Below are 13,668 nucleotides of genomic sequence, written 5' to 3'. Positions count from 1 at the left end.
TTCCCCTTTGTATTGCAGCTCAGAGGTTCCACCTCCGGATCCGTTACAACTGCTTTGCACACAAAAAAGTGTGAAACAACTAAAAATATTCTAGGTTCTTCAAAGTAGCCACCTTTTGCTTTGATGACTGCTTTGCACACTTTTGGCATTCTCTTGATGAGCTTCAAGAGGTAGTACCGGAAATGGTTTTCACTTCACAGGTGTGCCCTGTCAGGTTTAATAAGTGGGATTTCTTGCCTTATAAATGGGATTGGGACCATCAGTTGTGTTGTGCAGAAGTCTGGTGGATACACGGCTGATAGTCCTACTGAATAGACTGTTAGAATTTGTATTATGGCAAGAAAAAAGCAGCTAAGTAAAGAAAAACGAGTGGGGCACACCTGTGAAGTGAAAACCATTTCGGGTGACTACCTCTTGAAGCTCATCAAGAGAATGCCAAGAGTGTGCAAAGCAGTCATCAAAGCAAAAGATGGCTACTGTGAAGAACCTAGAATATAAGACATATTTTAGTTGTTTCACACTTTTTTGTTAAGTATATAATTCCACATGTGTTAATTCATAGTTTTGATGCCTTCAGTGTGAATGTACAATTTTCATAGTCATGAAAATACAGAAAAATCTTTAAATGAGACGGTGTGTCCAAACTTTTGGTCTGTACTGTATATATTTTATACATACACACACTTCTCAAAAAATAAAGGGAACACTTAAACAACAGAATATAACTCCAAGTAAATCAAACTTCTGTGGAATCAAACTGTCCACTTAGGAAGCAACACTGATTGACAATCAATTTCACATGCTGTTGTGCAAATGGAATAGACAATAGATGGAAATAATTGGCAATTATCAAGACACCCTCAATAAAGGAGTGGTTCTGCAGGTGGGGACCACAGCCCACCTCTCCGTACCAATGCTTTCTGGCTGATGTTTTGGTCACTTTTGAATGTTGGTTGTGCTTTCACACTTGTGGTAGCATGACATGGACTCTACAACCCACAGAAGTTGCTCAGGTAGTGCAGCTCATCCAGGATTTGCTGTGTCTGTTAGTGTAGTGTCCAGAGGCTGGAGGTGCTACCAGGTGACAGGCCAGTACACCAGGAGACGTGGAGGGGGCCGTAGGAGGGCAACAACCCAGCAGCAGGACCGCTACCTCCACCTTTGTGCAAGGAGGAACAGGAGGAGCACTGCCAGAGCCCTGCAAAATGACCTCCAGCAGGCCACAAATGTGCATGTGTCTGTACAAACGGTTAGAAACCGACTCCACGAGGGTGGTATGAGGGCCTGACGTCCACATATGGGGGGTTGTGCTCACAGCCCAACACCGTGCAGGAAGCTTGGCATTTGCCACAGAACACCAGGATTGGCAAAGTGGCCACTGGCGCCCTGTGCTCTTCACAGATGAATGCAGGTTCACACTGAGCACATGTGACAGACGTGACAGAGTCTGGAGACGCCATGGAGAGCGATCTGCTGCCTGCAACATCCTTCAGCATGACCTGTTTGGCAGTGGGTCAGTAATGGTGTGGGGTGGCATTTCTTTGGAGGGCTGCACAGCCCTCCATGTGCTCGCCAGAGGTAGCCCGACTGCCATTAGGTACCGAGATGAGATCCTCGGACCCCTTGTGAGATCATATGCTGGTGCGGTTGGCCCTGGGTTCCTCTTAATGCAGGACAATGCCAGACCTCATGTGGCTGGAGTGTGTCAGCAGTTCCTGCAAGATGAAGGCATTGAAGCTATGGACTGGCCGCCCGTTCCCCAGACCTGAATCCGATTGAGCACATCTGGGACATCATGTCTCTCTCCATCCACCAACGTCACATTGCACCACAGACTGTCCAGGAGTTGGCGGATGCTTTAGTCCAGGTCTGGGAGGAGATCCCACAGGAGACCATCCGCAACCTCATCAGGAGCATGCCCAGGCGTTGTAGGGAGGTCATACAGGCACGTGGAGGCCACACACAATACTCAGCCTCATCAGGAGCATGCCCAGGCGTTGTAGGGAGGTCATACAGGCACGTGGAGGCCACACACAATACTCAGCCTCATCAGGAGCATGCCCAGGCGTTGTAGGGAGGTCATACAGGCACGTGGAGGCCACACACAATACTCAGTCTCATCAGGAGCATGCCCAGGCGTTGTAGGGAGGTCATACAGGCACATGGAGGCCACACACAATACTCAGCCTCATCAGGAGCATGCCCAGGCTTTGTAGGGAGGTCATACAGGCACGTGGAGGCCACAGACAATACTGAGCCTCATTTTCACTTGTTTTAAGGACATTACATCAAAGTTGGAACAGCCTGTAGTGTGTTTTTCCACTTTAATTTTGGGGGTGACTCCAAATCCAGGCCTCCATTGGTTAATAAATGTGATTTCCATTGATGATTTTTGTGTGATTTTGTTGTCAGCACATTCAGCTTTGTACAGAACAAAGTATTAAATGAGAAGATTTCATTCATTCAGATCTAGGATGTGTTATTTCAGTGTTCCCTTTATGTTTTTGAGCAGTGTATAATGTGTCCAGGAAGTGAACTTTGAGCAGTGTATATATATACAGTACAGACCAAAAGTTTGGACACACCTTCTCATTTAAAGATTTTTCTGTATTTTCATGACTTTGAAAATTGTACATTCACACTGAAGGCATCAAAACTATGAATTAACACATGTGGAATTATATACTTAACAAAAAAGTGTGAAACAACTGAAAATATGTCTTAAATTCTAGGTTCTTCAAAGTAGCCACCTTTTGCTTTGATGACTGCTTTGCACACTCTGGGCATTCTCTTGATGAGCTTCAAGAGGTAGTCACCGGAAATGGTTTTCACTTCACAGGTGTGCCCTGTCAGGTTTAATAAGTGGGATTTCTTGCATTATAAATGGGGTTGGGACCATCAGTTGTGTTGTGCAGAAGTCTGGTGGATACACAGCTGATAGTCCTACTGAATAGACTGTTAGCTGCTTTTTTCTTGCCATAATACAAATTCTAAGTAAAGAAAAAAAGTGGCCATCATTACTTTAAGAAATGAAGGTCAGTCAGTGCGAAAAATTGGGCAAACTTTGAATGTGTCCCCAAGTGCAGTTGCAAAAACCATCAAGCGCTACAAAGAAACTGGCTCACATGAGGACCGCCCCAGGAAAGGAAGACCAAGAGTCACCTCTGCTTCTGAGGATAAGTTTATCCGAGTCACCAGCCTCAGAAATCGCAGGTTAACAGCAGCTCAGATTAGAGACCAGGTCAATGCCACACAGAGTTCTAGCAGCCGACACATCTCTTCAACAACTGTTAAGAGGAGACTTTGTGCAGCAGGCCTTCATGGTAAAATAGCTGCTAGGAAACCACTGCTAAGGACAGGCAACAAGCAGAAGAGACTTGTTTGGGCTAAAGAACTCAAGGAATGGACATTAGACCAGTGGAAATCTGTGCTTTGGTCTGATGAGTCCAAATTTGAGATCTTTGGTTCCAACCACCGTGTCTTTGTGCGACGCAGAAAAGGTGAACGGATGAACTCTACATGCCTGGTTCCCACCGTGAAGCATCGAGGAGGAGGTGTGATGGTGTGGGGGTGCTTTGCTGGTGACACTGTTGGGGATTGAAGGCATACTGAACCAGCATGGCTACCACAGCATCTTGCAGCGGCATGCTATTCCATCCAGTTTGTGTTTAGTTGGACCATCATTAGTTGGAGAGTGATGGGGGGCTACGCCAGATGACCTGGCCTCCACAGTCACCAGACCTGAACCCAATCAAGATGGTTTGAGGTGAGCTGGACCGCAGAGTGAGGGCAAAAGGGCCAACAAGTGCTAAGCATCTCTGGGAACTCCTTCAAGATTGTTGGAAGACCATTTCCGGTACTACCTCTTGAAGCTCATCAAGAGAATGCCAAGAGTGTGCAAAGCAGTCATCAAAGCAAAAGGTGGCTACTTTGAAGAACCTAGAATATAAGACATATTTTCAGTTGTTTCACACTTTTTTGTTAAGTATATAATTCCACATGTGTTAATTCATAGTTTTGATGCCTTCAGTGTGAACGTACAATTTTCATAGTCAAGAAAAAACAGAAAAATCTTTAAATGAGGTGTGTCCAAACTTTTGGTCTGTACTGTGTATATATATATATATATATATATATATATATATATATATATATATATATATACACACACATTCCATGCGTTGGAATCAGAGGTGTATATACCATACGCTCAGTATGAGTGCACCAATAACTGGCCGAGTAGTGGAAGAAGCCGCGGCCTCATCCTTGTCAGTCAATTGTGTAATTGTCCTGACGATTGGAGGCAGCATAGTGTTGTCCTTGACAAACTGGTGGCAGTGGTGGAATCTGTGTGATCTCTCGGCTGTTACCCCTGACACAGAGTAACAATAATAGTTTATTTTTATCAATTAACAAAATGTAAAGTGAATGAACAGAAGAGAAATGGTAATTCCATCAATATCTGGTGACCGCCCGTCGCCTCCATCAATATCTGGTGTTCGCCTGTCGCCTCCATCATCAGTATCTGGTAACTGCCCTTCTCCATCATTAGTATCTGGTAACCGCCCTTCGCGGTCATGACTGTGGGGGCATATTATGTGGGGGACATGATACTGTGTGTGGAAGGTGGGGGGGGGGGACATCATATTGAGTGGGAGGACATCATAATGTATGGGGGGAGTGTGGGGGTCATTATTATTATTATAGCGCCATTTATCCCATGGCACTTTACATGTGATAGGGGTATACATAATAAAAAACAAGTACGATAATCTTAGACAATAAAAGTCACTGACTGGTACAGGAAGAGCGAGGACCCTGCTCGCGAGGGCTCACAATCTACAGGGGATGGGTGAGGATACAGTAGGTGAGGGTAGAGCTGGTCGTGCAGCGGTATGGTGGAGCGGTGGTTACGGCAGGTTGTAGTCTTGTCGGAAGAGGTGGGTCTTCAGGTTACTTTTGAAGGTTTCCACATTCGGCGAGAGTCTGATATGTTGGGGTAGAGAGTTCCAGAGTAGGGGGGAAGCACGGGAGAAATCTTGTATGTGATTGTGGGAAGAGGAGATAAGAGGGGAGTAGAGCTGGAGATCTTGTGAGAATCGGAGGCTGCGTGCAGGTAAGTACCGGGAGACTAGGTCACAGATATATGGGGGAGACAGGTTGTGAATGGCTTTGTATGTCATGGTTAGGATTTTGAACTGGAGTCTCTGGGTAATGGGGAGCCAGTGAAGGGATTGACAGAGAGGAGAGGCCGGGGAATAGCAGGGAGACAGGTGGATTAGTCGGGCAGCAGAGTTTAGGATGGATTGGAGGGGTGCGAGAGTGTTGGAAGGGAGGCCACAGAGCAGGAGGTTGCAGTAGTCGAGGTGGGAGATGATGAGGGCGTGCACTAGTGTTTTTGTAGATTCATGGTTGAGGAATGTGCGGATCTGGGAGATATTTTTGAGTTGGAGTCGGCAGGAGGTGGAGAGGGCTTGGATATGTGGTTTAATGGAGAGATCATATTCAACTGTGTGTGGGGGATTATACTTTTTGGGGGCAGTAGGGGCACCATACTGTGTGTGGCAGCGGTGGGGACATCATACTGTGTGTTGATAGGTGTGGGAGCATCATACTGTGTGTGGCAGCAGTGGGGACATCATACTGTGTGTGGCAGCGGTGGGGATATCATACTGTGTGTGGCAGTGGTGGGGACATCATACTGTGTGTTGATAGGTGTGGGAGCATCATACTGTGTGTGGCAGCAGTGGGGACATCATACTGTGTGTGGCAGCGGTGGGGACATCATACTGTGTGTGGCAGTGGTGGGGGCATCATACTGTGTGTGGCAGCGGTGGGGATATCATACTGTGTGTGGCAGTGGTGGGGACATTATACTGTGTGTTGATAGGTGTGGGAGCATCATACTGTGTGTGGCAGCAGTGGGGACATCATACTGTGTGTTGATAGGTGTGGGAGCATCATACTGTGTGTGGCAGCAGTGGGGACATCATACTGTGTGTTGATAGGTGTGGGACATCATACTGTGTGTGGCAGCGGTGGGGACATCATACTGTGTGTTGATAGGTGTGGGAGCATCATACTGTGTGTGGCAGCAGTGGGGACATCATACTGTGTGTGGCAGCGGTGGGGACATCATACTGTGTGTGGCAGCGGTGGGGATATCATACTGTGTGTGGCAGCAGTGGGGACATCATACTGTGTGTGGCAGCGGTGGGGACATCATACTGTGTGTGGCAGTGGTGGGGACATCATACTGTGTGTGGCAGCAGTGGGGACATCATACTGTGTGTGGCAGCGGTGGGGATATCATACTGTGTGTGGCAGCGGTGGGGATATCATACTGTGTGTGGCAGCGGTGGGGACATCATACTGTGTGTTGATAGGTGTGGGAGCATCATACTGTGTGTGGCAGCAGTGGGGACATCATACTGTGTGTGGCAGCGGTGGGGATATCATACTGTGTGTGGCAGCAGTGGGGATATCATACTGTGTGTGGCAGCAGTGGGGATATCATACTGTGTGTGGCAGCAGTGGGGACATCATACTGTGTGTGGCAGCGGTGGGGACATCATACTGTGTGTTGATAGGTGTGGGAGCATCATACTGTGTGTGGCAGCAGTGGGGACATCATACTGTGTGTGGCAGCGGTGGGGACATCATACTGTGTGTTGATAGGTGTGGGAGCATCATACTGTGTGTGGCAGCAGTGGGGACATCATACTGTGTGTGGCAGCGGTGGGGACATCATACTGTGTGTGGCAGCGGTGGGGATATCATACTGTGTGTGGCAGCAGTGGGGACATCATACTGTGTGTGGCAGCGGTGGGGACATCATACTGTGTGTGGCAGTGGTGGGGACATCATACTGTGTGTGGCAGCAGTGGGGACATCATACTGTGTGTGGCAGCGGTGGGGATATCATACTGTGTGTGGCAGCAGTGGGGATATCATACTGTGTGTGGCAGCGGTGGGGACATCATACTGTGTGTTGATAGGTGTGGGAGCATCATACTGTGTGTGGCAGCAGTGGGGACATCATACTGTGTGTGGCAGCGGTGGGGATATCATACTGTGTGTGGCAGCAGTGGGGACATCATACTGTGTGTGGCAGCGGTGGGGACATCATACTGTGTGTTGATAGGTGTGGGAGCATCATACTGTGTGTGGCAGCAGTGGGGACATCATACTGTGTGTGGCAGCGGTGGGGACATCATACTGTGTGTGGCAGTGGTGGGGACATCATACTGTGTGTGTGTCACGCTGTCTCTGTATACTGGAGGTAGGGGGCCTAAGCTGACCCTAAGCTGGGGCCCTGACTAATCCCTCAACCTGGAGGTACTGTTAAAGGTACAGAGGTCCAGGCCGCCAGCGTAACCCCTACCTCCTGAAGATCCCTGCACCTCAGTAATCTAGTCCTGAGAAGGACCCCAATCACAACCAAAGGGAACAAGAAATAATATGCCCAAACACAGTATTTAGACGAACGAGACAGTACAAGGGAAAAACCAAAACCACCTTGCATACAAACAACTTCTCAACTACAACAGAGGGAAAACCAAAGGGAAAGGAGATAAATGATAAAGCGAGGAAAGGGAAAAAACACTTCCAAGTACACTTATCTCAGCAACTCCAAACACCACGATCCGCTCTGTCAGTCTGAATGAAATGCTTTCACCGACACCTCCCAGACAGACCAGCAGGTATATGAAGGAGTCTCACTACAGAAGTATTGATTGCAGCTGGGCGAGGCTGGACCTCATCTAGCCCAGAGAGAGAGAGAGAATTAACTCCCTCACTGCCGAGAAACACAAAGCACCAACAAGTCAGCTGCGAGAAGTCAGGCTGTGTACTCGTGACGATCTTCGTGGCAACACACCCGTGACAGTACCCCCCCTTCTACGAGGGGCCTCCGGACCCTCAGGGCCAGGTTTATCCGGGTGCGTCGTGTGGAAGGCCCGAACTAATCGGTCTGCGTTAATATCCGACGCAGGAACCCACATCCTCTCCTCAGGACCATACCCCTTCCAATGAACCAAGTACTGAAGGGACCGGCGATTAAAGCGTGAATCAATGACCCTCGATACCTGGAACTCCAAGTTACCATTGACAACCACTGGAGGGGGAGGTAAAAGTGACGGTACCACCGGCGCCACATACCTCTTAAGCAATGATCTGTGAAACACGTTGTGAATTTTAAACGTAGGGGGGAGGTCAAGACGGAATGCCACCGGATTAATAATAGAACTGATTCTGTACGGCCCGATGAACCTGGGACCCAGTTTCCAGGAGGGAACCTTAAGTTTTATATTCCTGGTAGACAACCATACCCGATCGTTCACACTTAGGTCCGGACCAGACACTCTCCTCCTATCAGCCATACGTTTGTATCGGTTCCCCATAGTATTCAGATTCTTCAGCACCCCTCTCCATACTGAAGCGAGTGATGAGGAAAATCGTTCCTCCTCAGGAACCCCCGAAGAGCCCCCCCCACTGAAAGTACAAAACTGGGGGTGAAAACCATATGCCCCAAAAAACGGGGACTTACCAGTGGACTCGCTCCGCCTATTATTAACAGCAAACTCTGCCAGAGGTAAGAAAGAAGCCCAGTCCTCCTGGTTCTCTGACACAAAACACCGGAGATATGTCTCCAAGCTCTGGTTCATACGTTCCGTCTGACCATTGGTCTGAGGATGAAAAGCCGATGAGAATGACAACTGCATCCCCCGCCGTGCACAAAACGCCTTCCAGAACTTAGACACAAACTGAGACCCCCGATCAGACACCACCTCGGAGGGTACCCCGTGAAGCCTCACAATCTCCCCAATGAACACCTGCGCAAGAGTTTTAGCATTAGGGAGAGCCGGAAGAGTGATAAAATGTGCCATCTTGCTGAACCTGTCCACTACAACGAGTATGACCGTTTTACCCGAAGACGGAGGGAGGTCCGTAATAAAGTCCATAGACAGATGAGTCCAAGGACGCTCCGGGATCTTCAAAGGTAAGAGGGCCCCAGACGGACGGGTATGTGAGGTCTTAGAGCGCGCACAAACCCCACAGGACGCGACAAAAGTTACCACCTCCTTATGTAAATTAGGCCACCAAAACCGACGCGAGAGGAGATCCACAGTTGCTTTACTCCCCGGGTGTCCTGCAAAAACTGAGTTATGGTGTGCCTCGATCACCTTTTGTCGCAACTGATCTGGAACAAACAATCTCCCTGGAGGTCCAACAGGGGCGTCCCCCTGAGCCTCCAATACCTCCTCCTCCAGCTCAGAGCATACTGCCGAAACCACCACCCCCTCCTGAAGGATAGGAATCGGGTCGTCCGTATTCCCGGCCCCCGGGAAACTACGAGATAAGGCATCCGCCTTTACATTTTTTGACCCAGGACGATATGTAACGACAAAATTAAACCTGGTAAAAAACAATGACCACCTAGCTTGTCTGGGATTCAGACGTTTCGCGGACTCCAGATATAGCAGGTTCTTGTGATCGGTGATGACGGTGACCGGATGAACTGCCCCCTCCAGAAAATGGCGCCACTCCTCAAAAGCTAACTTAATGGCCAAGAGTTCCCTATTGCCGACATCGTAATTCCTCTCAGCGGACGACAATTTTTTAGAGAAAAAGGCGCACGGATGCCACTTACCAGGGGACGAACCTTGTGACAATACTGCTCCCACCCCTACCTCGGAAGCGTCTACCTCTACAATGAATGGCTGAGACGCATCAGGTTGAATGAGTATGGGCGCCGAGGCAAAGCATTTTTTCAAAGAGGAGAATGCTTGACAAGCCTTGTCAGACCACCTAGAAAAATCCGTCCCCTTTTTAGTCATGTCAGTGAGAGGCTTAACCATGGACGAGAAATTACGAATGAACTTTCGGTAATAATTAGCAAACCCCAGGAAACGTTGTAGTGCCTTAAGATTCTCTGGCCGATCCCACTCAAGAACTGCCCGCACTTTCCCAGGGTCCATACGAAAACCGGACGCTGAAACCAGGAAGCCTAAAAACTGGAGTTCCTGTACGGCGAACACACACTTTTCCCACTTGGCATACAGTTTATTATCCCGCAAGATCTGTAACACCTGCCTAACGTGCTCCTGATGAGACACCAGATCCGGCGAGTAAATTAGGATATCATCCAGATATATGACAACAAACTGTCCCACCAAGCGGCGAAAAATGTCATTAACAAAGTGTTGGAACACCGCCGGGGAATTAGTCAGACCGAATGGCATGACAAGGTTCTCATAATGCCCCTCCGGAGTGTTAAACGCCGTCTTCCACTCATCCCCCTCCTTCATCCTAATCAGATTGTACGCCCCCCTGAGATCCAACTTAGAAAACCATTTGGCACCCACGATCTGATTAAAGAGATCGGGAATAAGTGGGAGCGGATACGGATCTCGGACCGTAATCCGATTAAGTTCACGGAAATCCAGGCAAGGGCGTAGGCCTCCATCTTTCTTCTTAACAAAGAAGAACCCCGCAGCCACCGGTGAAGATGAAGGTCTAATATGCCCCTTAGCCAGACTTTCTGAGATATAATCCTTCATGGCCTGCCTCTCAGGACCAGAAAGGTTATACAACCTAGCTTTAGGTAACTTGGCCTCTGGGAGCAGTTTTACAGAACAGTCATACACGCGATGAGGAGGTAGTTCCTGACACCCTTTCTCCGAGAATACATCCTCAAAGTCCGCCAGAAATGGAGGTAAGACCCAAGGAGTAACCGCACCAATGACCGTGTTCATGCAGTTTTTATTACAGAATTTACTCCATTGGCTTATCTCCCTGGTTTGCCAATTAATAACCGGGTTATGCTTAGCTAACCAAGGAAGGCCCAACACAATAGGAGTGGGAAGACCCTCCAACACGTAGCAAGACAACAGTTCTTTATGTATTGCCCCCACTTGAAGTTTTACGTCATGCACAACTTGCAAAAAACTTCCCTGCCCGAGAGGCCTGGCATCGATCGAGAATATGGGGATGGGTTTAGCCAACTCACTCAACCGCATACCTTGAACCCGGGCAAACCGAGCATCAACCAGATTAGCCCCGGCCCCACTATCCAGAAGAACAGATATCTTCTCAGTTCTCGTACCCACCACCACCTCCGCCGGTACGAGAAACTGAGACGAACCTAGGGACGAAATACCTACTCCCAGATTGCCGTCCACCACACAACCTGGGATCAACAGTTTTCCGACGACTCTTCACTCTGCAAGGGACGGGATGGACACCCCCCAATAAAATGTCCCTTTCTCCCGCAGAAGAAACACCTTCCTGCCTTATGGCACACCACCGGTCCCCTCCCCCGAAATGATGTCCCTCCTAATTGCATAGGCTCCTCTGGACTGACCAGGGGAACCACCATATGAGGGGACCTTGTAGGAGGTGGAGTCATCACAGGGGGTAGAGTTATCCCGCACCTCTCCCGAAGCCGTCTGTCCACGCGAATAGCGAGGGCCATAGCGGCTTCCAGAGACACGGGAGAGTCATACTGTGCCAACACATCCTGTAATTTGTCGGATAAACCATGACAAAACTGGCTCCTAAGAGCCGGGTCATTCCACTGGGTGTCCGTGGCCCACCTACGGAACTCCGAACAGAATTCCTCCGCCGGACGATCTCCCTGCTGGATCCTACGTAACTTAGACTCAGCAAGAGAGATCCGATCTGGGTCATCATATACGAGTCCCAGGGCAGCGAAAAACCTATCCACTGTCTGGAGAGCCGGGGAACCCGGGGGAAGAGAGAACGCCCAAGATTGTGGGTCCCCTTGTAGGAGCGAGATGACAATTCCCACCCTTTGTTCTTCACTCCCCGATGACCGAGGCCGCAGCCGAAAGTGCAATTTACATGCCTCCCGGAAAACAAAAAACTTGTCCCGCCCCCCAGTGAACCTATCAGGGAGAGCTACTTTAGGTTCTGGTCCGGCTTGCTCCTGAGGATGCCAAACCTTGGACCTAACGTCCGCCAGCTCCATGGACAAACTCTGCAATTGCCGAGCTAGACCGGCTACTGGATCCATAGTAGCTGGAGAAAAACTAAGTGGGTCGGTGAAAATGTCACGCTGTCTCTGTATACTGGAGGTAGGGGGCCTAAGCTGACCCTAAGCTGGGGCCCTGACTAATCCCTCAACCTGGAGGTACTGTTAAAGGTACAGAGGTCCAGGCCGCCAGCGTAACCCCTACCTCCTGAAGATCCCTGCACCTCAGTAATCTAGTCCTGAGAAGGACCCCAATCACAACCAAAGGGAACAAGAAATAATATGCCCAAACACAGTATTTAGACGAACGAGACAGTACAAGGGAAAAACCAAAACCACCTTGCATACAAACAACTTCTCAACTACAACAGAGGGAAAACCAAAGGGAAAGGAGATAAATGATAAAGCGAGGAAAGGGAAAAAACACTTCCAAGTACACTTATCTCAGCAACTCCAAACACCACGATCCGCTCTGTCAGTCTGAATGAAATGCTTTCACCGACACCTCCCAGACAGACCAGCAGGTATATGAAGGAGTCTCACTACAGAAGTATTGATTGCAGCTGGGCGAGGCTGGACCTCATCTAGCCCAGAGAGAGAGAGAGAATTAACTCCCTCACTGCCGAGAAACACAAAGCACCAACAAGTCAGCTGCGAGAAGTCAGGCTGTGTACTCGTGACGATCTTCGTGGCAACACACCCGTGACAGTGTGGCAGCGGTGGGGACATCATACTGTGTGTGTCAGTGGTCTGGACATCATACTGTGTGTGGCAGCAGTGGGGACATCATACTGTGTGTGGCAGCGGTGGGGATATCATACTGTGTGTGGCAGCGGTGGGGACATCATACTGTGTGTTGATAGGTGTGGGAGCATCATACTGTGTGTGGCAGCAGTGGGGACATCATACTGTGTGTGGCAGCGGTGGGGATATCATACTGTGTGTGGCAGCAGTGGGGACATCATACTGTGTGTGGCAGCGGTGGGGACATCATACTGTGTGTTGATAGGTGTGGGGACATCATACTGTGTGTTGATAGGTGTAGGGGCATCATACTGTGTGTTGATAGGTGTCGGGGCATCATACTGTGTGTGGCAGCGGTGGGGATATCATACTGTGTGTGGCAGCAGTGGGGACATCATACTGTGTGTGGCAGCGGTGGGGACATCATACTGTGTGTTGATAGGTGTGGGGACATCATACTGTGTGTTGATAGGTGTAGGGGCATCATACTGTGTGTTGATAGGTGTAGGGGCATCATACTGTGTGTTGATAGGTGTCGGGGCATCATACTGTGTTGGCAGCTGTTGATCATGGTACAAGGGCTGAATAACAGGAGCAGGAGGATTTATAAGCTTTATAAAAATCCGTAAATTCTGTGGTTTTGATTCTCGGCTACAGATTACCGGTTACAATCAGCCCCATCATATCATGTATTATCAGCGAGTCACAGACTTAGTTCTGCTCAGTATTGATAAAGTTAATATAAAATAATATTCAGCAGAATTACGTTTGCCCTGTTGGGGGTCTGGTTTGGGGTTCTTTATTAGTTTGGTGGGGCTGGTTTGGCTTTTGTTTTTGGGGTCTATGATCTGAGGTCTGCATTTATTTCCGGGGGTTTGTATTTAGGGGCTCTGGTTCACCTTCATTTCAGGAAGAGGGGCTGTATTTCT

Source organism: Phyllobates terribilis, unplaced genomic scaffold (assembly GCF_046119375.1).
Source record: "Phyllobates terribilis strain yellow unplaced genomic scaffold, ASM4611937v1 Scaffold_2__4_contigs__length_985480577, whole genome shotgun sequence".
NCBI classification, from domain to species: Eukaryota; Metazoa; Chordata; class Amphibia; order Anura; family Dendrobatidae; genus Phyllobates; species Phyllobates terribilis.
Note: the sequence above shows the minus strand (reverse complement) of the source record.